At 44.6% G+C, this 24,344-nt stretch overlaps 1 non-coding gene across 1 annotated transcript; it reads left to right on the top strand.

The window, feature by feature from the left end:
* Window positions 1-249: 249 nt before the first annotated feature.
* Window positions 250-321, top strand: Trnat-ugu (transfer RNA threonine (anticodon UGU)). Its single transcript has one exon. It is a non-coding gene; the product is annotated as a tRNA-Thr (tRNA).
* Window positions 322-24,344: the final 24,023 nt, after the last annotated feature.

Here is a 24,344-nt window from a genome sequence, read left to right as displayed (position 1 = left end):
AAACGGTTTTCGGCCGCTGTGATCGCAGAAACTGCCACAGAAAGATTGCGGGTAGGTGGCTTTGTGCGTTGTCAATGGACAAACACAACTGCAATATGAATGTGTGATGAATTAAACTACGGTGGTAGAGAAAGGTTATCTCCATAAAGGCCACTGTCGTTTACTAGCCTTCCAGCGACTAAATAATCAATGCACAGCCGCTTATTGATTCGAACTGCACGATGCAATAGAAGACAGCAGTCATTAGTAGCCTCCTTAGCTAAGGGGCAGAGCACTGGTCTTGTAAACCAGGGGTCGTGAGTTCGATTCTCACAGGGGGCAGCACAATTTTAGCCGGCCGAAGTGGCCGTGCGGTTAAAGGCGCTGCAGTCTGGAACCGCAAGACCGCTACGGTCGCAGGTTCGAATCCTGCCTCGGGCATGGATGTTTGTGATGTCCTTAGGTTAGTTAAGTTTAACTAGTTCTAAGTTCTAGGGGACTAATGACCTCAGCAGTTGAGTCCCATAGTGCTCAGAGCCACTTGAACCATTTAATAATAATAATAAAAAAAGTCATTAGTACGATGTACGAGAACGTTCCAGGTGTTATTCCATCATATACATTTTCTACATTCATGTAATGAGTTCCATACTCATATTTTCTCACAGAGCTTGTGGATACTCTTTCGTAAACTAATGTATGATGAAGAAATATAGCGACATGACCAGGCTTGGGTCGTTGTCACCATGTAAAAACAATTGCATTAGAAATTACAAACGGCGTCGTTTATGAACTAAATAAGACAACAGCAAGCCTTGTTGATTACAGACGGTATATCAGCGGCAGATTGCGAACTTGAACCGTGTGGCAGGCTGTGGTTAGGATGTAAACAATAAGTTTATTTCAACTCCCAAGCTGCTGCATGCACACAGTTTGAGGTGGTTCTATAATGAAGCTAATAAACCTTGTCTTACTGGCGTCTTGCTTGAAAATAAAATGTGGAGCCGCGGCAACGTGTAGTCGTCAGTTTTTCTGCATTCATAATGTCCTATGGCGAATGGGTAGTCGAGTTCTAATCTTGCGGAAGTATTACAAAATCAAGGAACCCTGCAGGATTTGAGGAAGAATATTGTTAGGGATGAATGTCTCCACATACGAAAAATTAATTGCCCAACATATACTCCCTTAGCGTTCAGGGAGAGAGTGAACCCTTACAGGACTTTGGGGAGATGTTTTTAATATGTCAACAGGGTTGCTGAGGTGTTAAGAATGATCCCTAAGTTATTTTGTAATTTGGAGCACCATCAAGACCAAGACCCCGGTCTGTGTAAGATTAAACAAAAGTTATTAACATACAATAGGGAAATTGTGTTATTAGAGCAAGCGGGATAAGTAGACCAAGATTTGTGTTACGCAAGACTTGGTTGCCGCAATTTTCCATTGCTTTCATAAGGCTGTGATTGGAGGGCATTTAGCAATCTGTTGGATCCTTGCCAGGGTTAGGGAATTTCTTAGTTGACCTACTTTGTATCAAGATATATAGCATTTGGTGGGTCAGTGGCATGAATGTAAAATTGCTAAACCCAGTTCCAATACTTGTAGGGGACTTTTACAATCTTCAAATGATCACCTTCTCATGAATACGCTCTTTGTTGATTGTGTCGGCCCCTTCCATGTAATAGTTACAGCAACTGGTACATTCTGGTCTGCTCAGATTAGTTTGGTTGGTATCAAGAAGCAGGGTGACGACTGTTGGGTGAACTGTTCTTTACTTGTCACCGATATTTTTCATAGTTGTAACTCTCTGTACCATTGCCGTGCAATGCTCCTGTCTTCTTCTCTACAACAGGTTAAAGATTCTGCTTTGACAACTCACTATCTCATTCGAGGACTATACCATACTGCCCGAAACCTTGATTTGTTGAGAGAGTGAACTACAATCTGCAGGCAGCCATAATTATTTTCCATTCTCATTCACTCCACAAGTGGGTTCCTTCAGTACCATGGTTTAATTTGGCGGTTACTTCCACCTACCATGAAACACTTAAAACCATCCCCACATCATTGATGTTTGCTCATGGTCTTAACTCCCCTTGGCCAACCTGTGGTCAGTTAATGACCAGCTCCTTGAGAAATGAACACGTGACCTAATTTAAGAGAACTGGAAACAAGTGTGACGAAATATTAGTATCACACGCTAGAGGCAGGTGCGCTGTTACAGTCAGGGGCAAAGCGAGTTAAAGGTGCTTGTTGGTGATAAGGTTTCATCCACAATCTTTCTGCCAGGGGTCAAGATATGGCCCCAATTTCTCATAAATTGGCACCGTGCTTTGTAGCACCTTGAGGTTATCCAGATTCTTTACCCAGTCACCCTATCGGTACGTAACATTGCTACTGGGAAGTTTTCGAGAGTACATATCTCCAAGATCAAGGGATGGAAATAAATTCTCTGTTCCTCGCTTGATATAAATTAGCGGACGGGCTTTATGGAGATTTTGATGGGGGAAGAATGAGCTGTGGCGCTTGATTCGATATATGACTAGTGGGCTGGTTCCCGATCCTTGCATGTAAAATTGTCTGACTGGTGGTATGAAGCAAGCCCCACAGATGACGCGAGTAGTATGTCGGCATCGAGTGAGCCCACAGAATATAGAAGGGGAGCTGCGCTATGGAGAGTAGCAGCAGTTGCGAACTTAGAGATGGTGCCGCGAGTGGCGTGTGTGGAGTCAAGGAGAGGGACTGTGTTGTGCCCTGGTCGGTGAGGTTGCCTGCCTGTGTGGTGTTTGCACGCCGGTCTCACTACTGGGAGGAGCGAAGACCTTCAGATGCTGATTTTCATCCAGCACCTCTCGGTGACCCATGTGATCAATTCCAGTTTATGAATGTGGTAAGACATTTCGCCTGATAATTGCTTATTTACTTGTAAAGGACAACGTCCTGCGCTGCTTTAAAGTTCTGATGAAACTTATGGACAAGATTTCCAGCACTTTTTGAGGCGTAATTAGGCTCCACTTAAGACAGCTAATGTTCTGAAGCAGTGTAATATGTGATAGTCAACATGTTATATAGTTGTGACTGTTAGACAGATCGCTTTGCTCTTATTAGCCCAATATTCTACTTTGAGTTTGGTGGCTATTATTGATGTTCCAGCAATAATATTCATTGCCTGGCTTTTGGTTTAGTCCTCAGTTTGTTGTAGCTTCAATTCAAAGCTATTGCTAATGTGAACAGGCACTGTTTGTATAGACTAATATAGGAACGTTACTCTCACTTCCCCTAGTTGGAATGGGTTTGTTCCCCCTTTGTAATTTTTCATCCTTGTATGCAACAATATGTTCATTTAGAGTTTTAGTGTGTCGTAGTTGAGTCCATCAGGGGGCCTGTGTGATGTGGGTAGTTAACAGGCGGGAGTTCAGGGCAGATCTCCGCTGCCATGGCCGGTCACGGGTCTGGTGCAGCTCCCTTAGCGACTGATGCACCGAGGTGCTGGTGTTAGAAAAGGCCGAGCCATCTCATGTCGGTCTGCTGGCAGTTGGAGGTAGGAACTGTGAAACAGTAAAAAGTTTACTGTATGTGTCTTACTCTCTTATACACGCATGGCTTTATTCAGATGGCTGCTAACGGTTAAATTCGGACCATATTTCGCACTGGTCTCTTGGTGTTTAATGAATCATTTGTTGAGCGCCTTGTGGCGTTTGGTCTTAAATATCTTAGACTTCGTGAGCACAGTGGCGCATGTTCGTTAATTACAACTGCTAATGGGAGGGTTATTGACATAGTGTAGTAAGATCCAGGCGCGTATTTTTCAAAAATTGCAAATATTATTCAAATTGCTTTGAAGAGATAAATTGTTGTTCACAGGTCGTTTAGTAAGCGCTAGGCGCGTATTTTTTAAGTCTAAAACTTATTTATATTTTTACAAACATAAAAATTTTGGAGTATTGTCACGTGTATTAACTAGAAACTGTTTACTGTGTAATCAGTACTTCATTGGTGTATTTCATGGAGGAAGATATTTGCTGCATTAGTCCACACACTCACTGGTTAAACTTGCAAAAATAAATTATCGTGCAAACTGTGAATGATATTGCCGTTGCTGCGCTAACCATCCCACTCCACAGCCTTGTATGCTGAACTGTCTGTATGACCGCCGCCCCCCCTCCCGACCCACAGGGCACAACACACTTTGGTCAGTTCATGCTTGGCTACCATGGGGCCTCAGCCTTTGCAGCATCTTTTGCCTTCTGTGCTGCATGTCTATCCTCTTGCTATTCTTTTTCCGCTTCTTTCGACGACCTGTCTGGGATATTTTTGGGAATGTGTTCTGAATTTTCAGTAGCCTGACATCAGAATAGGCCCCACAATATTTTTTTTCTCTTTCTTTCCACTTCGTAGTCAATCTCCTATTATTCCTCTGCTTCAGCGTTTGAGGTTCCTCTTTATTTGTTTTTCCTCCCTCCCTGGGCGCTCCTGAAACAAAGCCCATACATCTGCCACACTGCGACATAACAGATGATTGGGTAACGCGTTATTTCCAGTCCTGGGTAGACAGGTAGGTTCTGCATGTACTCACTGGTACAGGACAGGCCCAGGGAGAGGTGACTGACTGCCTGAGTTGTTACCTTCCCAAATATCCTACTGGCCCCTCTGTCAGGAGCTTGGGAGATGTGACATGAGGCGTGAACGATCACCTAAAGTGGGTATGCCAGCCCTCTCAGGGGGCCCCAGTTGGAAGGAGCACGCCATTGCATTAGAGACGCTGGCAATCACGGGGGATTTTCTCACAATGAGCCAGTTACCATCTCAGTCTATATCTACTAAATGCAGATGGAATGAAGATAAACATTCCCAGACTCTCTCAGCTGCACGTCGGGTCCTTGTGGTCTCATATACCTAAGAAGGTCAGTCCTTTTCTACAATTAATCCGTTTATCATTCAGACAGGTGCTGATGCAGTTACCGGCCCTGTGAAATCCTGCTTTCGTTTATGTAATGGGAATTTGCTTAGGAAGAGTAATTGTGACACCCAAGCCCAACGACTGCTGGCAGCTTCGCTCCTCCATGACTAACGTGTCCATGTTGAGGCTCATCGAAAGCTGAATTTTTCGCGTGTCGTTATTTGCACTCGGTTGCTCGATGATCTGACCGTCGTCAACGAAGTCCATCGGGTAATGTAAAAGGCTGGTGCAACCTTAGTGGTTAAATACACTCTTTTTCTCACGTTTGATGTGATAGTGCTCCCATCAATGATCAGAGCAGGCTATGAATTCATCAAAGTCCAACTGTACATTCCAAATTCGATGCAGTACTACCAGTGTCAACGTTACAACTACACCGGAAGGTCCTGTCGGAACAGAACGTGCCTCAGCGATACAGATAGCCGTACCGTAGGTGCAACCACAACGGAGGGGTATCTGTTGAGAGGCCACACAAACGCGTGGTTCCTGAGGAGGGGCAGCAACCTTTTCAGTAGTTGCAGGGGCAACAGTCTGGATGATTGACTGATCTGGCATTGTAACACTAACCAAAACGGACTTGCTGTGCTGGTATTGCGAACGGTTTAAAGCATGGGAAAACTACAGCCGTAATTTTTCCCGAGGGCATGCAGCTTTACTGTATGGTTAAAGATGATGGCGTCCTCTTGGGTAAAATATCCCAGAGGTAAAATAGTCCCCCATTTGGATCTCCGGGCTGGAATTACTCAAGAGGACGTCGTTATCAGGAGAAAGAAAACTGGCGTTCTACGGATCGGAGCGTGGAATGTCAGATCCCTTAAACGGGCAGGTAGGTTAGAAAATTTATAAAATGAAATGGATAGGTTAAACCTACATATAGTGAGAATTAGTGAAGTTCGGTGGCAGGACGAACAAGACTTTTGGTGTGGCGAATACAGGGTTATAAATACAAAGTCGAATAGGGTAATGCAGGAGTAGGTTTAATAATGAATAAAAAAGTACGAAGATGGGTAAGTTCTACAAACAGCATAGTGAACGCATTATTGTGGCCACGATAGACACGAAGCCGACGCCTACTACAGTAGTACAAGTTTATAAGCCAACTAGCTCTGCAGATGACGAAGAAATTGAAGAAATGTATGATGAAATAAAAGAAATTATTCACATAATGAAGGGAGACGAAAATTTAATAGTCATGGGTGACTGGAATTCGTCAGTAGGGAAAGAGAGAGAAGGAAACATAGTAGGTGAATATGGATTGGGGGGAAGAAATGAAAGAGGAAGCCGCCTTGTAGAATTTTGCACAGAGCATAACTTAATCATAGCTAACACTTGGTTCAAGAATCATAAAAGAAGGTTGTATACATGGAAGAAGCCTGGAGATACTAACAGATTTCAGATAGATTATATGATGGTAAGACAGAGATTTAGGAACCAGGTTTTAGACTGCAAGACATTTCCAGGGGCAGATATGAACTCTGACCACAATATATTGGTTAAGAACTGTAGATTAAAACGGAAGAAACTGCAAAAAGGTGGGAATTTAAGGAGATGGGACCTGGATAAACTGACTAAACCAGAGGTTGCACAGAGTTTCAGTGAGAGCGTAGGGGAACAAATGGCAGGAATGGGGGAAAGAAATACAGTAGAAGAAGAATGGGTAGCTTTGCGGGATGAAGTATTGAAGGCAGCAGAGGGTCAAGTAGGTAAAAAGACGAGGGCTAGTAGCAATTCTTGGGTAACAGACGAAATATTGATTTTAATTGATGAAAGGAGAAAATATAAAAATGCAGTAAATGAAGCAGGCAAAAAGGAATAAAAACGTCTCAAAAATGAGATCGACAGGAAGTGCAAAATGGCTAAGCAGGGATGGCTAGAGGATAAATGTAAGGATGTAGAGGCTTATCTCACTAGGGGTAAGATAGATACTGCCTACAGGAAAATTAGAGAGACCTTTGGAGAAAAGAGAACCACTTGTATGAATATCAAGAGCTCAGATGGAAATCCAGTTCTAAGTAAGAAGGGAAAGCAGAAAGGTGGGAGGAGTATATAGACGGTCTATACAAGGACGACGTTTTTGAGGACAATATTATGGAAATGGAAGAGGATGCAAATGAAGATGAAATGAGAGATATGATAGGTCTTTCTGTGCTCTGCCAAACTCTTCACGCAGTGAGTCGAAACAAGGCCCCGGGAGTAGACAACATTCCATTAGAACTACTGACGGCCTTGGGAGAGCCAGTCCTGACGAAACTCTACCATCTGGTGAGCAAGATGTATGAGACAGGCGAAATACCCTCAGACTTCAAGAAGAATATAATAACTCCAATCCCAAAGAAAGCAGGTGTTGACAGATGTGACAATTACCGAACTATCAGTTTAATAAGTCACGGCTGCAAAATACTAACGCGAATTCTTTACAGACGAATGGAAAAAACTAGTAGAAGCCGACCTTGGGGAATATCAGTTTGGACTCCGTAGAAATATTGGAACACGTCAGGCAATACTCACCCTACGGCTTATTTTAGAAGCTAGATTAAGGAAAGGCAAACCTAGACTTAGAGAAAGCTTTCGACAATGTTTACTGGAATACGCTCTTTCAAATTCTGAAGGTGGCAGGGGTAAAATACAGGGAGCGAAAGGCTGTTTACAATTTGTATAGAATCCAAATGGCAGTTATAAGAGTTGAGAGGCATGAAAGGGAAGCAGTGGTTGGGAAGGGAGTGAGACAGGGTTGTAGCCTCTCCCCGATGTTATTCAATCTGTGTATTGAGCAAGCAGTGAGGGAAACAAAAGAAAAATTCGGAGTAGGTATTAAAATCGGTGGAGAAGAAATGAAAACTTTGAGGTTCGCCGATGACATTGTAATTCTGTCAGGGACAGCAAACGACTTGGAAGAGCAGTTGAACGGAATGGACAGTGTCTTGAAAGGAGGATATTAGATTAGGAAATGAGACACTTAAAGTAGTGAAGGAGTTTTTATATCCTCTCTACTTCGACCATCATCAGTTATTTTGCTCCCCAAATAGCAAAAGTAGATTGGCAATGCCTAGGAAAGCGTTTCTGAAGAAGAGAAATTTGTTAACATCGAGTATAGATTTAAGTGTCAGGAAGTCGTTTCTCAAAGTATTTGTATGGAGTGAAGCCATGTATGGAAGTGAAACATGGACGATAAATAGTTTAGACAAGAAGAGGATAGAAGCTTTCGAAATGTGGTGCTACAGAAGAATGTTGAAGATTAGATGGGTAGATCACATAACTAATGAGGAGGTGTTGAATAGGTTTGGGGAGAAGAGAAGTTTGTGCCAGAACTTGACTAGAAGAAGGGATCGGTTGGTAGCACATGTTCTGAGGCATCAAGGGGTCACCAATTTAGTATTGGAGGGCAGCGTGGAGGGTAAAAATCGTAGAGGGAGAGCAAGAGATTAATACACCAAGCAGATTCAGAAGGATGTAGGTTGCAGTAGGTACTGCGAGATGAAGAAGCTTGCACAGGATAGGGTAGCATGGAGAGCTGCATCAAACCAGTCTCAGGACTGAAGACCACAACAACATCCATTTTCATGTAGATTATACCAGAATTTTGATTTTTTAAGAAACTGGTTAATATTTGGCTGAAAAATCAAAGAAAATAGATCAATTCAGCAGGCTGGCTGGCGTGAAATATAGCGTAGCTCCTGCCTCCTGAGTGACCTGTGTCTCACTCAAATTCTGATCGCCATCCGGAGCGGCGGGGAGGCCGCGCCGTGCTGTCCACCCACAGCTTCCTGGACAGCCTTAGCAGCTGGAGCTGGACCAGGAAACCGCTAGCAGATGTCTCATTTTTGCTCTTCAATCAGCTTTGTTCTCAAATACTAACTGTATATACAACTTAAAACCTACAGCTATTCCGCTGTCTCCACAGGCAAGCAAATAACGTTTACATTTGCCTGGACAATGCTATTGTTATTTGCTTGAGCACATCAAGAAGAAAATGAGGACATCTGTTATTAGCAACTGCACCATCTGCAGAAATTGTTGCCAAGAGGATGCCTGAAGAAGAAGAAGAAGAAGAAGAAGAATAAGACGATGGGTGAATCGCAGTCCAAAAGCGATACTGACTAAAGAAAATTTAGTGGGCTGAAATGAAATAAAGAGAGTACCACCAGAAAAAAACCTGATACGTTTCCAATCAAAAGGTGTTGCTGAAAATTTGTTGACTGATTATAAAAGAATATTTAATGATATGGAACATCAAATTATTTTTTTTAAATTCTAGTTCGCTCAGGATGGTCAACATTTACAAATAATTTTTTTTAAATTTCTAAATAGATTTTAATTAGTGTGGTCAAAATTGGCATTGATTTTTATATTTAGGAGTAAGTGGGTATGCAGCATATTAGGTGTGGGCGCTGAATGTAGCCACGTGCTAAACCTGTTATTTTATGAATTCTTCAATTCTCTATATATAAACTGCACTCCAATGTCAGATTTTTTTTTTTTTTTTTGGTGGTTTTCGGGCGCACAACTTCAATGGTCATTAGCGCCCTGACTACTCTAAGAATGCACCGCGAGGCACAAGTTGACAACAACAACTAAAAGGGAAAACACAATAAAAGACAGACTGACAGGCATAGGATTAAAAAACATCATCAAATGTCCTTAGCGAGGTTTGTCAAATTGATAAAACAAAGAACACGAGCAGCTGCTCGTGGGTCATCCGCTAAAATGGCATCTAAAGTAGTAGGCAGGTTAAGATCGAGGCGCAGTGTTTTAAGATCGGGACAGGACATTAAAATGTGACGAACCGTCAGCAAGTGCCCACATGGGCAGAACGGCGCCGGCGCAGCCGTCAGCAGATGGCGATGGCTGAACCGGCAGTGGCCAATTCTTAACCTTGCTAAAACGACCTCCTCCCGCCGAGAAAGGCGTGAGGAGGACGTCCAAGCCACGGGAAGAGGTTTTAAGGCCCGAAGCTTGTTGTCGGTAAGTGCAGCCCAATCGGCATGCCACAGCGACACAACGCGCCGACAAATGACCCTGCTAAAATCGGACGAAGGGACACAACAAGAAGCTGTCCGAGGCTGGAGGACCGCAGCCTTGGCCGCGGCATCTGCAGCTTCGTTCCCAGGGATACCGACATGGCCAGGAACCCACATAAAGCTAACCGGCGTACCGACGTCCACCAGCTGCTGAAGAGAGCGTTGGATCCGGTGTACGAAAGGGTGAACCGGGTACGGATCACTGAGGCTCTGGATGGCGCTCAGGGAATCTGAGCAGATGACATAAGCAGAATGTCGGTGGCGGCAGATGTACAGAACAGCCTGGTAGAGGGCAAAGAGCTCAGCTGTGAAGACCGAACAATGGCCATGGAGCCGGTATTGGAAACTTTGTGCCCCGACAATAAAGGAACACCCGACCCCGTCATTGGTCTTAGAGCCATCTGTATAAATGAAAGTCATGTTGTTGAACTTCGAACGAAGTTCCAAAAAACGGGAGTGGTAGACCGAACCGGGGGTGACCTCTTTTGGGAGCGAGCTGAGGTCGAGGTGAACGCGGACCTGAGCCTGGAGCCAAGGTGGCGTGCGGCTCTCGCCCACTCGAAAGGTTGCAGGGAGTGAAAAATGAAGGTGTTGAAGGAGGCGACGAAAGCGAACTCCAGGGGGTAGCAAGGCAGAGACATACAACCCGTATTGAAGGTCAAGAGAGTCGTCAAAAAAGGAACGATAAGAAGGATGGTCGGGCATTGACAGTAGCCGACAGGCATACCGACAAAGCAGTATATCGCGCCGGTAGGTGAGTGGCAATTCGCCAGCGTCAGCATGAAGACTCTCTACGGGACTGGTATAAAATGCTCCGATCTCAAGTCGTAAACCCCGATGTTGTATGGAGTTGAGGCGGCGTAAGATGGATGGCCGTGCAGAGGAGTATACGAAGCTCCCATAATCCAGCTTGGAGCGGACGATCGACCGATATAGACGAAGTAGGACGGTTCGATCCGCTCCCCACGACATACCACTGAGAACACGGAGGACATTTAAAGAACGGGTACAACGGGCGGCCAAATATGACACATGTGGAGACCAGCTAAGTTTCCTGTCAAAGGTAAGGCCTAAAAATTTGATTGTCTCCACGAGTGGGAGAGCAACGGGACCGAGTCGTAAGGACGGTGGGAGAAACTCTTTGTAGCGCCAGAAGTTAATACAGACCGTCTTCTCGGCAGAAAAACGGAAGCCATTGGCGACACTCCAGGAGTAAAGACGGTCAAGAGAACGCTGAAGACAGCGCTCCAAGACACGTGGACACTGCGCGCTGCAATAGATGGTAAAATCGTCCACGAAAAGGGAGCCTGATACATCAGCTGGGAGGCAATCCATTATTGGATTGATCGCGATGGCGAAGAGAGCGACGCTCAAAACTGAGCCCTGTGGCACCCCATTCTCCTGGCGAAAGGTGTCGGACAGGACAGAACCCACACGTACCCGAAACTGTCGATCCATTAAAAAGGAACGAATAAAAAGAGGGAGGCGACCGCGAAAGCCCCACGTATGCATGGTGCGGAGAATGCCCGCCCTCCAACAGGTGTCGTAAGCCTTCTCCAAATCAAAGAACACAGCCGCGGTCGGGCGCTTCCGCAAGAAGTTATTCATGATGAAGGTCGACAAGGTAACCAGATGGTCGACAGCAGAGCGGCGCCTTCGAAATCCACATTGTACATTGGTAAGTAGGCGTCGAGACTCGAGCAGCCAAACCAATCGAGAGTTAACCATTCGCTCCATCACTTTACAGACACAGCTGGTAAGCGAGATAGGTCGATAACTGGAAGGCAAGTGCCTGTCCTTCCCCGGCTTAGGAATCGGGACAACAATAGACTCGCGCCAGCATGCGGGAACATGTCCCTCAATCCAGATGCGATTGTATGTACGAAGAAGAAAACCTTTACCCGCAGGAGAAAGGTTCTTCAGCATCTGAATATGAATAGAATCAGGCCCTGGAGCGGAGGACCGTGATCGGCCAAGTGCGGTTTCGAGTTCCCGCATGGTGAATGGGGCATTATAACTTTCACAATTCGAGGAGCGGAAGTCACGTGGCCTAGCCTCCGCGGCCTGTTTGCGGGGGAGGAAGGCAGGGTGGTAATGAGCGGAGCTCGAAACCTCGGCGAAAAAGCGGCCGAAGGCATTAGAGACAGCCTCAGGGGCCACAAGGACTTCATTCGCGACCTTCAAGCCAGAAATTGGGGAGTGGACCTTAGTGCCAGATAGCCGGCGCAGGCTACCCCAGACAACAGAAGAAGGAGTAGAACTGTTGAAGGTGCTGGTGAAAGCAGCCCAGCTGGCTTTCTTGCTTTCTTTAATAATACGACGACACTGAGCACGTAATCGTTTATAAGTAATACAATTCGCCACTGTAGGGTGGCGTTGAAAGGTGCGTAAAGCACGTCGACGAGCACGTATAGCGTCCCTACATGCTGCGGTCCACCAGGGGACCGGTACGCGACGTGGAGAAGAGGTAGGGTGAGGGATGGAATATTCAGCAGCAGCGAGAATGACTTCCGTGAGGTGTGCGACCTGACGATCGCAGCTTGTGAAGGTTTGATCCTGAAAGGTCGCCCTGGAAGAGAAGAGCCCCCAGTCTGCCTTGGAGATGGTCCAACGAGAGGAGCACGGAGAGGGAGTATGCTGCAAGAGATGGATAATACACGGGAAGTGGTCGCTCGAATATGTATCAGCAAGGGCATACCACTCAAACCGGCGTGCAAGTTGGGGAGTACATATAGAGAGGTCTAAATGGGAATAGGTATGAGATGTGTCCGAAAGAAAAGTAGGGGCGCCAGTATTGAGGCAGACAAGATTGAGCTGGTTGAAAAGGTCTGCTAACAAGGAGCCCCTCGGGCAGGATGCTGGAGAGCCCCAAAGAGGATGGTGGGCATTGAAGTCTCCAGTTTACAAAAATGGTGCAGGGAGCTGAGCAACAAGTTGCGTCATGTCTGCCCTGGTAACGGTAGATGACGATGGAGCGTAAACGGTACAAAAGGAAAACGTAAAAGTGGGGAGAGTAATGCGGATGGCAACTGCCTGCAGGCCGGTGTGCAACGTGATGGGATCGTAGTAAATATCATCCCGGACCAGCAACATAACCCCTCCATGAGCTGGGATACCTACCACAGGGGGTAGGTCAAAACGCACAGAGGTGTAGTGTGCCAAGGCAATTTGATCGCATGGGCGTAGCTTCGTTTCCTGGAGGGCTACGACGAGCGGACGATGCGAGCGGAGCAGCAACTTCAAGTCCTCTCGGTTGGAGCGAACGCTGCGAATATTCCAGTTAATAAGTGCCATCGGAAGAAAAGGAAGATGAGAGAAGGGGTCACCTCGAAGGCCGCTGAGGGCCTGGCTTCGAGCGAGCACTGCCGCCGCTATCAGTAGGCGGACAGTCATCGTCCATTGGTTCTATAGGTTCATCGGCCATCTTGGGAAGATGGCCGGGAGGGGGAGCTTCCTCCGCCGGTGAACGGCCAGATGTTCGGCTACCAGCGGTGCGGCCAGGCGAAAGGGATGACGGCCTGGGGCGGCAACCGCTGGGTGGCGCAGGAGAAGAAATGCGCCGTGGCGGAGAAGGAGAACTGTGCTTCCTATTAGCCTTCTTGGATGGTCGTTTGGTGGAAGTACCGGACGAAGGCTGGGAGATCGAGGTACGTAGGAAGTCTGCACGGGACGGTTCCTTCTTGAAGGCCCGTGCATCTGACTTCTGGGTCTTCGTCTTAGCAGAAGCTGATGAAGGGGCTGGTGTCTGTGGGGTGAGGGGACGAAGAGGAGACGTCGACCGCGCGATCTTAGCACTGGCCGAACGGACGACCGTGGTGCTGAAGGTCAGATCGCATGTCTGGGTTGCGACCTCCCGGGTAGTCCGAGGAGAGGCGAGGACAGTGCTGTATTTCCCCGCTGGGAGCAGCGTGGGCTTCCTACTAGCCAATAGCTTGCGAGCAGCCGAGGTGGACACTTTCTCTTTGACTCTAATTTCCTGGATACAGCGTTCTTCCTTATAGACGGGACAGTCGCGGGAGGATGCGGCATGGTCACCCTGACAGTTCACACAACGAGGAGACGGAGGTGGACAGTCACCCTCATGGGCATCCCTGCCACAAGTGACACATTTAGCCGCATTGGAACAAGACTGTCGAGTGTGATTGAAACGCTGACACTGGTAGCAGCGCGTAGGTGTCGGGACATAGGGGCGAACAGAAATAACCTCGTAGCCCGCCTTGATGCGCGATGGCAGCTTAACACTATCGAAGGTTAAGAAAAGTGTCCGGGTCGGTACAAGGTCATTGTTGACCTTTTTCATGACCCGATGGACAGCCGTCACGCCCTGCTCAGCGAGGAAAGATTGAATCTCCTCGTCAGTCAAACCGTCGAGGGATCTAGTGTAGACCACACCACGAGACGAATTCAAAGTTCGGTGAGCCTCCACCCGGACAGGGAATGTGTACAGGAGTGTGGCCCGAAGCAGTTTTTGTGCCTGAAAGGCGCTCTCAGTTTCTAGTAATAAGGTACCGTTACGCAACCTGGTACAAGATTTGACAGATCCGGCTATGGCATCTACGCCCTTCTGGATAACGAAAGGGTTGACAGAGGAAAAATCCTTTCCGTCCTCAGATCGAGAAACTACGAGGAACTGTGGGGCAGGCGGTAGTATTTTTGTCACTGTTGGCTGGTCACGTTTCCGTTTATGGGTCGAAGTCGAAAGCGATGGAGTAGAATCCATTGCGGAGGAATCCCCCATGATTGCCAGCGTCTCCGATGGCGCGCTCCTTCCTTGTGGGGACCCTCTCAGAGGGCACTCCCGCCTTAGGTGAATGTTTACACCTCAGGTCACACCTCCCGAGAAACAGACGGAGGGACCAATCGGCATGGTCAGAAGGTATCAGCTCAGGCAATCACCCCTCCCCGGGCCTGGCCTTTACCAGGGGGTACGCGCGTGCCTTACATGTCTACCCAGGGCGGGGACTTACGCGTTACCCCGTCACCGGCTACGCGTGCGAACGCGTGGGTCGGCCTTCAGACACGCACAGGGAGGAAGGAAGAAGAGGAAAGAGGAGAGAGAGGGAGAAAGAGGACAGACTGTCTCAAACGCCGAGGCGGAGACCAGAGAAGGCAAGGAGAAGAAGGCAATGAGAAAGCAAGGAGAAGGAGGCAAGGAGAAGGCAAGGAGAAGAAGGCAATGAGAAGGCAAGGAGAAAAAGGCAATGAGAAGGCAAGGAGGAGTCAAGGGAAAGAGTAAGGAAGACAGTGAAGTGGAGAAGAGCAAAGAAAGGAACCAACAAAAGGAAGGAAGAAAGAAACGAGAAGTGGAAAACCAAAAAGACCACGATTATAGGTCGTGAAACCGTCCGTCTCCGGACGCAGGCGCTAACTACCCCCGTGAGGGGGATGGACTCCTTTTAGTCGCCTCTTACGACAGGCAGGAATACCTCGGGCCTATTCTAATCCCCGGACCCGCAGGGGGGGCCAATGTCAGATGTTACCTCTCAGGTTTCCCAGCGTTAGATATGGAATCCCGATAGAAACAGCTTGGCCAGTGGCAGCTTTGACAGGATGTAATGTAAGGAACTTCGAACATACGTCTACCGTGACTATAATTTAACATTTACCATCTATTCCTTTCGGTAACCGGCAAAACATGTCAGTTGAAGAAATGTCAGCGAACTTCCTACGTATAAATGGAAAATGAGTACCAGCCTAGTGTCTAATGCATACTTGGTTTGTTGGCATAGCTTACATGTACTTAATTTCTTTCTGATCATTCGATTAATGCTTTTACAATAGTGATATCTCCGTAAGTGAGCTATATATTTCTTAATACCAAAATGACCGTAAGTCCAGTAGATATACCAAATGAATTCACATCTATAATCCAAAGGAATACACACTCTCCTTCGTTCTAAACCATATCTGCATGTATTAAACAAGATACCTTTGTGTAGAACCCACTGGCCTTTCTATCTATTTACATTATCACCGTTACGCAATTTATTTCGTTACCATTCAACCACCTGTCGTTCAGTTGTATACTCACCAAATTCCTCTGCAGTTGAACTAATTCTCGTTATCTTTCTAAATTCGTCTGCAGCTAAGCACCACAGAAGCCATTCATGATAGGAATAGAACAGCAGAGAGCAACGTTTTTGGGTAAGGCCCGACACCCACCTCGTGGGAGGAGAGACAATGACACTACCTCTGTCTTATTTTTGTCGTCAGGAGGGAGTTTCCAGGAAGGACTGAGAGAGCAATGACGAACTTAAATTTTCACTCATTGTGAAAGTCTCTGATTCGGATGAGGAAAGATAAAAGGGACATTGACTCGCGAGAATATGAGGCGCAGATAGATAAATGAGTTTTCTGAAGATGCTAGAATAGACATATGCCATTAAAATCTACCGTAGTCATTGGTGCTGAACCGAGCAGCTGGAAATAATACAAAGTTTAAATTCAGTCGATCAAGAAAGCTAGGACCGTTCTTTAAACTCCAAAGAGCGGATCAACAGTTGTTAGCATTCCACATAGACTATAAATCAACGGCACTTAGTTCCAATGCGATTAGCGTGGATGCATCATTGGCCAAGACTAATCAGGCTGCAAATCGCGCTCTGGAGTAGCATGTGGCGACTAAGCGCGTAAGACCCATCGTGGTTTAATAACAACATTCAGAAAATGCTCAGGATTAGAAAAAGAAGGCGGAAATATCGACAGGCAAAATTAACAATTCGTGCATGTAGAAAAAGGTCGAGCCACGAAGCATACAACAATTTCCATCGTCATATAGTAACCACTGAGCGAGTCGACGGTTTCTTTCCAGGCTGAAATTTTAATTTTTGGTTAAAAAATCATTCATTAAGGAGAATCGTATGAGCGTCGCGCAGCTCCCTTGAGGGGGATAGTGAAACATACGTCCTGAAAAATTTTGAAAACAAGCCGCCTGTACCGGGTAGAAACACAATTTATTTTTATAGCAAGGACTATTTGACATTTGCTTAGCTTGAATTTATTGTGAAACCCTCCCTTATCTGGGATCAAAGCTCGAATGGCTCATGTGTATTATGTGACTAAATGAATCGAGCCGCAAAATTACTGGTCAATACACTCAACATCAGTTTCCTGCAGAATTCTTGAGGATATTCGCAGTTCGAATATAATAAATTTCTTTGAGGCAGAAAAGCTACTTTCCGTAAACCAGCACCGATTTATGAAGCAACGCTCGTGCAGAACACGGCTTACTGGTTTCTCATATGATTTCCTGCAAACCATGGGTGAAGAGAAACACATAGAATCCATATTCCTAGATTTTCGGAAACCGTTTGGTACAGTGTCCACTGCAGAATGATATAGTCCGAGCATACGGATTATATTCTCACATACGTGAGTGGCTCAAGAACTTCTTTAGTAATAGAACACAGTGAGTTGTCCTCAACGGCAGGTATTCGTCAGAGGGAGGGTGTCGTCAGGAGTGCGTCCTACAAGTGTGACAGGAGCGCCCTCATTCTCTATATATGTAAATGACCTGGTGGACAGGGTGGGCAGAGATCTGCGGCTGTTTGCTTGTGATGCTGTGGTGTACATGAAGGTGTCTTCGTTAGGCGACTATAGGAGGATACAAAATGAATTGGACAGAACTTCACGTTGGTGTGCCGAATGGCAGCATGTTCTAAAAGTTGAAAAATGTAAGTTAATGCGGATGAGAAGGAAAAACAATCCTGTAACGTTCGAATACAGCATGAGTGGTGTGCACGTCGTTAAAATGTGTAGGGGTGACGTCACAAATCTATTTGAAATGAAACGAGCACGTAAGGGCCGTGGTAGCGAAGGAGAATGGATGACTTCGGCTTATTGGGAGAATTTTAGGAAAACGTCACTCATTTTTCAAGGAATACTTCAGTATTGCTAAACTGTGTGCCATTCCCAACAGGTTCGCTTAAAGAAAGAAAGAAAGCAGTTCTGACGTGTGCCGCTTAGACTTGTTTTCGATACATGTGATCATCTTGCAGGTATTACAGAGTTGCTTTGGGAACTCAAATGGGAATCCTTTGAGGGAAGACACCTTCCTTTGTCACGAAGCACCACCGAGAAGTTTTAAAGAACCGGAATTTGAAGCTGACTGCAGAACGATTCTACTACCACCACATACATTATGGTTACGGTCACAATGGCAAGATAAGAGAAACTAGTGGCCCCACGAATGCATATAGACAGTCGTTTATACCTCGTTCCATTTACGAGTGGAAAAAGGAAGCAAATTACGACTAGTAGTACAAGGTACCCTCCACCGTGCGCCATACAGTGACTTGTGGCTGTAGCTGGAGATGTAGACGTACTGTTAGTTCTATCTTTACACTTCACTACTGAACATGCAATGAACACCTTGCAGAGCGTTGACTGAAATGACGCGAGACGTTGACATTGAGCTGCCAGATACTGAAAATTTACAGTTCGTGAGACGAAAAATTACAAATATATACATTTCAATACAATTAATACACACACACACGTCAGCTTCACCCAGAGGGAGGTGTTTTATAAACAACAATTTATATACAACAGCACACGTTTAACTGAGAAAATTAATCCTCCCTGTCTCTTCAAACTATAAGTTATTACTATAACATTGCGTTATTTACATATTTTCAAAAAAACACTGCTGCTCATGAAACTTTGTCAGTGAAAGCAATTTCAAACACATCTGAAATGCATTATCCTCACATTAAACATACGGAATTCAGTTCAGAGATTTCACATAAAAAGTGTGGACTCATTACTTTTCAGCAAATGCTCGAAATTCAGAAATGGAAAGCGCAAATGTGACAGACAATTTCCAGGCTTCGGTACATTGTTCTAGGGCACAACACAGTTTTGTCCTCAGCATTACATTGCTCCACTTACATTACCAAAACTGGTTCGGCATAAAAAAGGAAAATCTCATGTGGCAATGTATTTATGTTGCTTGTTAACTTTTGAGATTTCAGCAGCACCTTTGTTACAGTGTGAATTATGTTACAGGAATATGCGCTGGGCTATACTGAGAAGGTGGCAAAGAAATGCAAGATGTGCGGTGAGTTGAAGAGACCACCATGTTACAGCGCTTTAATTTTCAAACACCAGGCACTGGCACAATCCCCTGAAACATAGCTGCTAGGATAGTGATGTTTCATCGCAGGTACAGGCAGCATTGAGGTAGAGTCATTAGCTTTACCTTTCAGGCAAGATTTTCGTGAAGCTGTGACTTACTGGATCTATTCTCTATGTTAACGAAGCAGCAGGTATTATGAAGACGGTATAAAAGTCCCCTTACACTAATTGCTGATATACTTTCTCATAAAGAAAATGTCATTTTCAACTACGAGGGTCAGTCAAAAAGTAATGCCTCCTATTTTTTTTTCTACGTTTAATTGTCAGGAAATTTAAATGCAATTACATAGGTTGAAAACCACAACATTGAGGATCATTTTGTCATTTTTCAATGTAATCTCCGCCCATCTCTACAGTTTTGGTCCATCTTTGAACAAGGGAATGTATCCCAGCACGGTAAAAATCACAGCTCTGCTTCCTAAGCCATTGACGCACGGATGTTTTGACGGCCTCCTCATCTTCAAAATGAATCCCACGATGAGCTTCTTTTAGTGGCCCGAACAGATGGAAGTCTGATGGTGCCAGGTCAGGGCTATATGGGGGATGAGGCAAAACTTCCCATCCAATTTTGACAATCTCGTCAGAGGTGTGACGACTGGTGTGTGGTCTTGCATTGTCATGCAAAAGAAGAACATCTGCCATTGATTTTGTTGGGCGAACTCGCTGAAGACGTGCTTTAAGTTTTTTGAGGGTTGTGACGTATTGAACAGAATTTATTGTGCATCCCTGCTCCAAAAAATCAACCAGAATCACACCCTCTGTATCCCAGAAAACTGTTGCCATAACTTTCCCTGCCGATCGCACAGTTTTGAATTTTTTCTTCCTCGGCGAGCTTGTGTGACGCCACTCCATTGACTGCCTCTTTGATTCGGGTTCAAAAAAATGCACCCATGTTTCGTCCCCGGTCACAATTTTTTTCAGAAACTCATCTCCCTCCAAACGGAAGCGCTGCAAGTGTTGGGAGGCTATTGTTTTCCTTGCCTCTTTATTCTGATCGGTTAACATTCTTGGAACCCACCATGCACAAACTTTTGAGTACCCCAATTGTTTAATAATCGTGATCACACTGCCTTTACTAAGAGAAATAATGCGACACACTTCATCTGCAGTCACCCGACGGTCACCACGAATGATGTCATCAACTTGCTGAATGTTGTGTGGAGTCACTGCACTCACCGGCCTGCCGCTCCGCTTTTCGTCAGTCAACGGTGTTTGCCCTTCAGCTTCCTTACAACGACGAACCCATCGTCTAACAGTGCTGACATCCACTGTCACAACACCATACACCTTCTTCAGTCTTTCATGAATGCGTATGGGCGTTTCACCTTCTGCATTCAAGAATTCAATCACACAACGCTGTCTCAAACGAACATCGATGTCGGCCATCTTACAAACTTCTGCTGTGCTGTCACCTGTTGACACAGAAAGTTACTACTGCAGTGGATTGCAGAAGAAGGTTTGAGGAATGGCGCCAAATTCAAATTTTTCACTTAACTTAATTTCTTTAAGTAGAAAAAAAATGGGAGGCATTACTTTTTGACCGACCCTCGTACCTAGTATTGTCAAATTGCAATAGTGAAGTGAACTATCCGCTCTGAATTCACTCCCTTCCAAGAAGGATTCTTGTACCATTTGTTACCACTTCTGGCAAATGAACGTGTAACAAAACTTTCGGAAAGAAATCCCGGCAAATAAAAGAAAATTAACCTATTCTCATTATGACCCTCCTTGCTCTCATTATGCAGCGCTGGAGAGTATCAGCAGTAATACATTTTTTCCTAGGATTTTAGTAACAGTGAAATCAAATCAGTTATAGCACTCATCTGATAAATCACGGATGTTTAAACTCATCAGAAACTGTAAAGCTCTGTGGTGCATGGGTACCTTGCTCGCCTAACCGAACAGATAAAAACGAAATTGACAAATCCCCATGTAACCATCAATGTTCCAATGCAATAACTACATAGTAACATTCACATTTTGTGAGTACTCAGCTCTCAGAAACAATAGTTAGATGATACATAACATCATCGACTTCTAACTCTTCAAAGAGCTCTAGACTAAGACCAGTTCTACAACTGTTCAACGAAACAGAAAGATCCTTACTCAAATCAAGTTGTGTTAAGAGAGAAGCCTCATAATAAACGTGTTTCGCACTACAGTCAGTTTGCACCTGGGCATCCCAAGTACATGGGGAATTTTTACCATTTTGTCCACAAACAAATGGAGTAGCCAAAATATTTAAGTTCATAAAACGTTTATAATCTGGCAAAACAAAAACTGGCAGATCACACCCTGCAATAGAAAAACGAAACATGGCCAAAATGTAACGAACATTCTGATGTGGGAGGATACAGAAGCCCCACATACTAAAATCTGTTTTCTCTGTGTTACCATGCACCCTACAGTTTTCAAACACGCTTAAATATCTAACACATCAATATGCCTGTACCAACTATTTTCTGCTTTCAAGATATCATGAAGATCCGTTCTTACACACTGTCTTAAATCAGAACGAAAAATAATACTGAAACATCTAATGGAAGTAGCCGAACTTATGGTAAGTCTAAGCGGCAGTTTGTGAAGGTAATGATTAGAGGCATTACATAAAGATGACGTATATCTTGGACACGACGGATTCAACCGCTTCTGCCAATACCATTATCTCAAATCAGTGGACGATAAAATTCTGACTCTTTTCTTTGGGGTAATTAACAACGGATTATTGTAGGACCTAACCGTTGGTTCAATGACACGCTGCTGTAATACCTTTTCTATTTCTGCATCTATCCTGTCTATATAAGCCTATGGTGTAGGTCAGGGCCTGACAATGAACTTGCTATGCTCCTGCCATATAAACTGATAAGAAGAATTTGTAAACACATCTGGGTACTTTGAAAATATTAATGAATGACGCTGCAGTACATCAAATAAATATCTTTTGCCCCTTTCTGTGCCTGCTTGACATAATGACCTCGGTTCTGTATTTCTTGCAATGTACGAACATGTCTCCAGAATGAGATTTTCACTCTGCAGCGGAGTGTGCGCTGATATGAAACTTCCTGGCAGATTAAAACTGTGTGCCCGACCGAGACTCGAACTCGGGACCTTTGCGTTTCGCGGGCAAGTGCTCTACCATCTGAGCTACCGAAGCACGACTCACGCCCGGTACTCACAGCTTTACTTCTGCCAATATCTCGTCTCCTACCTTCCAAACTTCTTTTACGAACACGTCTTTGTTAATATAACAAAAGTATTGCACTAGCACAACTCTCTCACTTCAAGTGGCTTCCGATCAAGTGACAGCTCACATCTGGTGAGAAATTTGGCAGTATTAATACCAACGAATTTTCATAACGCGCTTCACCAAGGGCAGCGAGTTTGGCGTACTTACTGTCAACCCTAAAATAGTATCGAAATAATTATTAAAATTCGTTATTTATTTTTGAGCTGTATCAGCAACATAGTTTTTAAAGACATACTGATGTTAAGTAGGCTCCAGAACCTGCAAATATCTCTTAGCACACTTAACAATAACAACACACCTTCAGTAACGTGTACTACAAACGGGATGGGGTACATTATTTTTCTTCTACTGTAGTGGTCAATCCAAGGATTGGTTTGCAACAGCTACAATGGCAGCTTGTCTCCATTCTGTGCGTCTTTCACCTTTTCTCTTCATTTCTTTATTGGTGTTACATCCCACATCTTTCACGATTTGATCCATGTACCTCAGTCGTGGTCTTCCTCTTGGTCTTTTTCCCTCGACATATCCCTCTATGATTGTGTTCAGGAGTCCTTTATGTCTTAATAGATGGCCTGCAAATTCCACTCTTCTTTTAACAATGAAACTCCAGAAGCTTCTCTTCTCACCTGCTCTTTCCAGAACCACTTCGTTTGTAACCTTGTCGATACATTTTATTTTGAGCATGCGTCTATAGCACCACATTTGTAAAGAATTTAGCTTCTGGTCTTCCTTTGTCCCGAGAGTCCATGTTTCACACCCATAGCATGCCAATCTCCACACATATGATTTCAAAAATCTTTTCCTGATTTCATGGGTGAAGCTCTTAGATGTTAATATGTTTTTCTTCTTGTTAAAAGCAGCCTTTGCTTGAGCTATTCTACTTCTCACTTCTGCCTTGCTCCTTCCATCCCTGGTAATATTACTGCCCAGATAAGTTAATTTATCAACTTGTTCAAGCAGTTCATTGCCTACATGAACTTGGACTTTCAGTTTACCTTCTTTGTCGCATGCCATTACTTTTGTTTTTGATTTATTAATTCTCATATTATATTCTTCACCCATAACTTTATCCATTCTATTCACTAGGACTACAAGATCTTCTGCACTTTCAGCCAGGACAGCTATACCATCGGCATATCTTATCATATCTATTCGTTGGCCATGAATTACTACACATGTCTATGAATTTTCCCTTACTTTTTTCAGCGCCTCTTCAATGTATACGTTAAAGATAACAGGGGATAGTGCACAACCTTGTCGGACACCTTTCCGTATATGCACCTCTTCTTGTTTTGTCCGTCCATGGATAACTGCTGTCTCGTTTTTGTACAGGTTCCATATCAGTTTTCTATCTTTATGGTCTATTCCTACTTTTTTGAGTACCTCAAACATCTTATTCCATTTAACATTATCAAAGGATTTCTCTACATCTACGAATGTAGATGTTCAGGATCTTATCTAGTCGTTTCTCTATTATTAGTTTTAGAGCAAATATTGCTTCTCTGGTTCCTCTATCTTTCCGGAATCCAAGCTGGTGATATTACTTTATTTAAGAAACGCAAATTTGAAATTTACTCACAACTTACTATTTAAAGAGGTACAGATGCGTAAGTGATGTCCTCAACTTGAAAATACATCAGAGAAATGGCTTCCACAATTACAGCTTAAATTTTTGGGTTAAATTTAAGTGAAAAATTTAAAAAAATGTAATCTGGTAGGACAATTAATGAAAAACAACAATTTCATTCAAAATTTTAAAATGTAAAGCAAAAGACTCTTGTTGTTGTTGTGGTCTTCAGTCCTGAGACTGGTTTGATGCAGCTCTCCATGCAACTCTGCCATGTGCAAGCTTATTCAGAAGGATGTAGGTTGCAGTAGGTACTGGGAGATGAATCTGCTTAGTGTTTTCATCTCTTGGTCTCCCTCTACAACTCTTACCCTCCACACTGCCCTCCAATACTAAGTTGGTGATCCCTTGAAGCCTCAGAACATGTCCTACCAACCGATC

Source organism: Schistocerca nitens, chromosome 4, assembly GCF_023898315.1.
Source record: "Schistocerca nitens isolate TAMUIC-IGC-003100 chromosome 4, iqSchNite1.1, whole genome shotgun sequence".
NCBI classification, from domain to species: domain Eukaryota; kingdom Metazoa; phylum Arthropoda; class Insecta; order Orthoptera; family Acrididae; genus Schistocerca; species Schistocerca nitens.
Note: the sequence above shows the minus strand (reverse complement) of the source record. Positions and strands in the feature narration are given on the sequence as shown.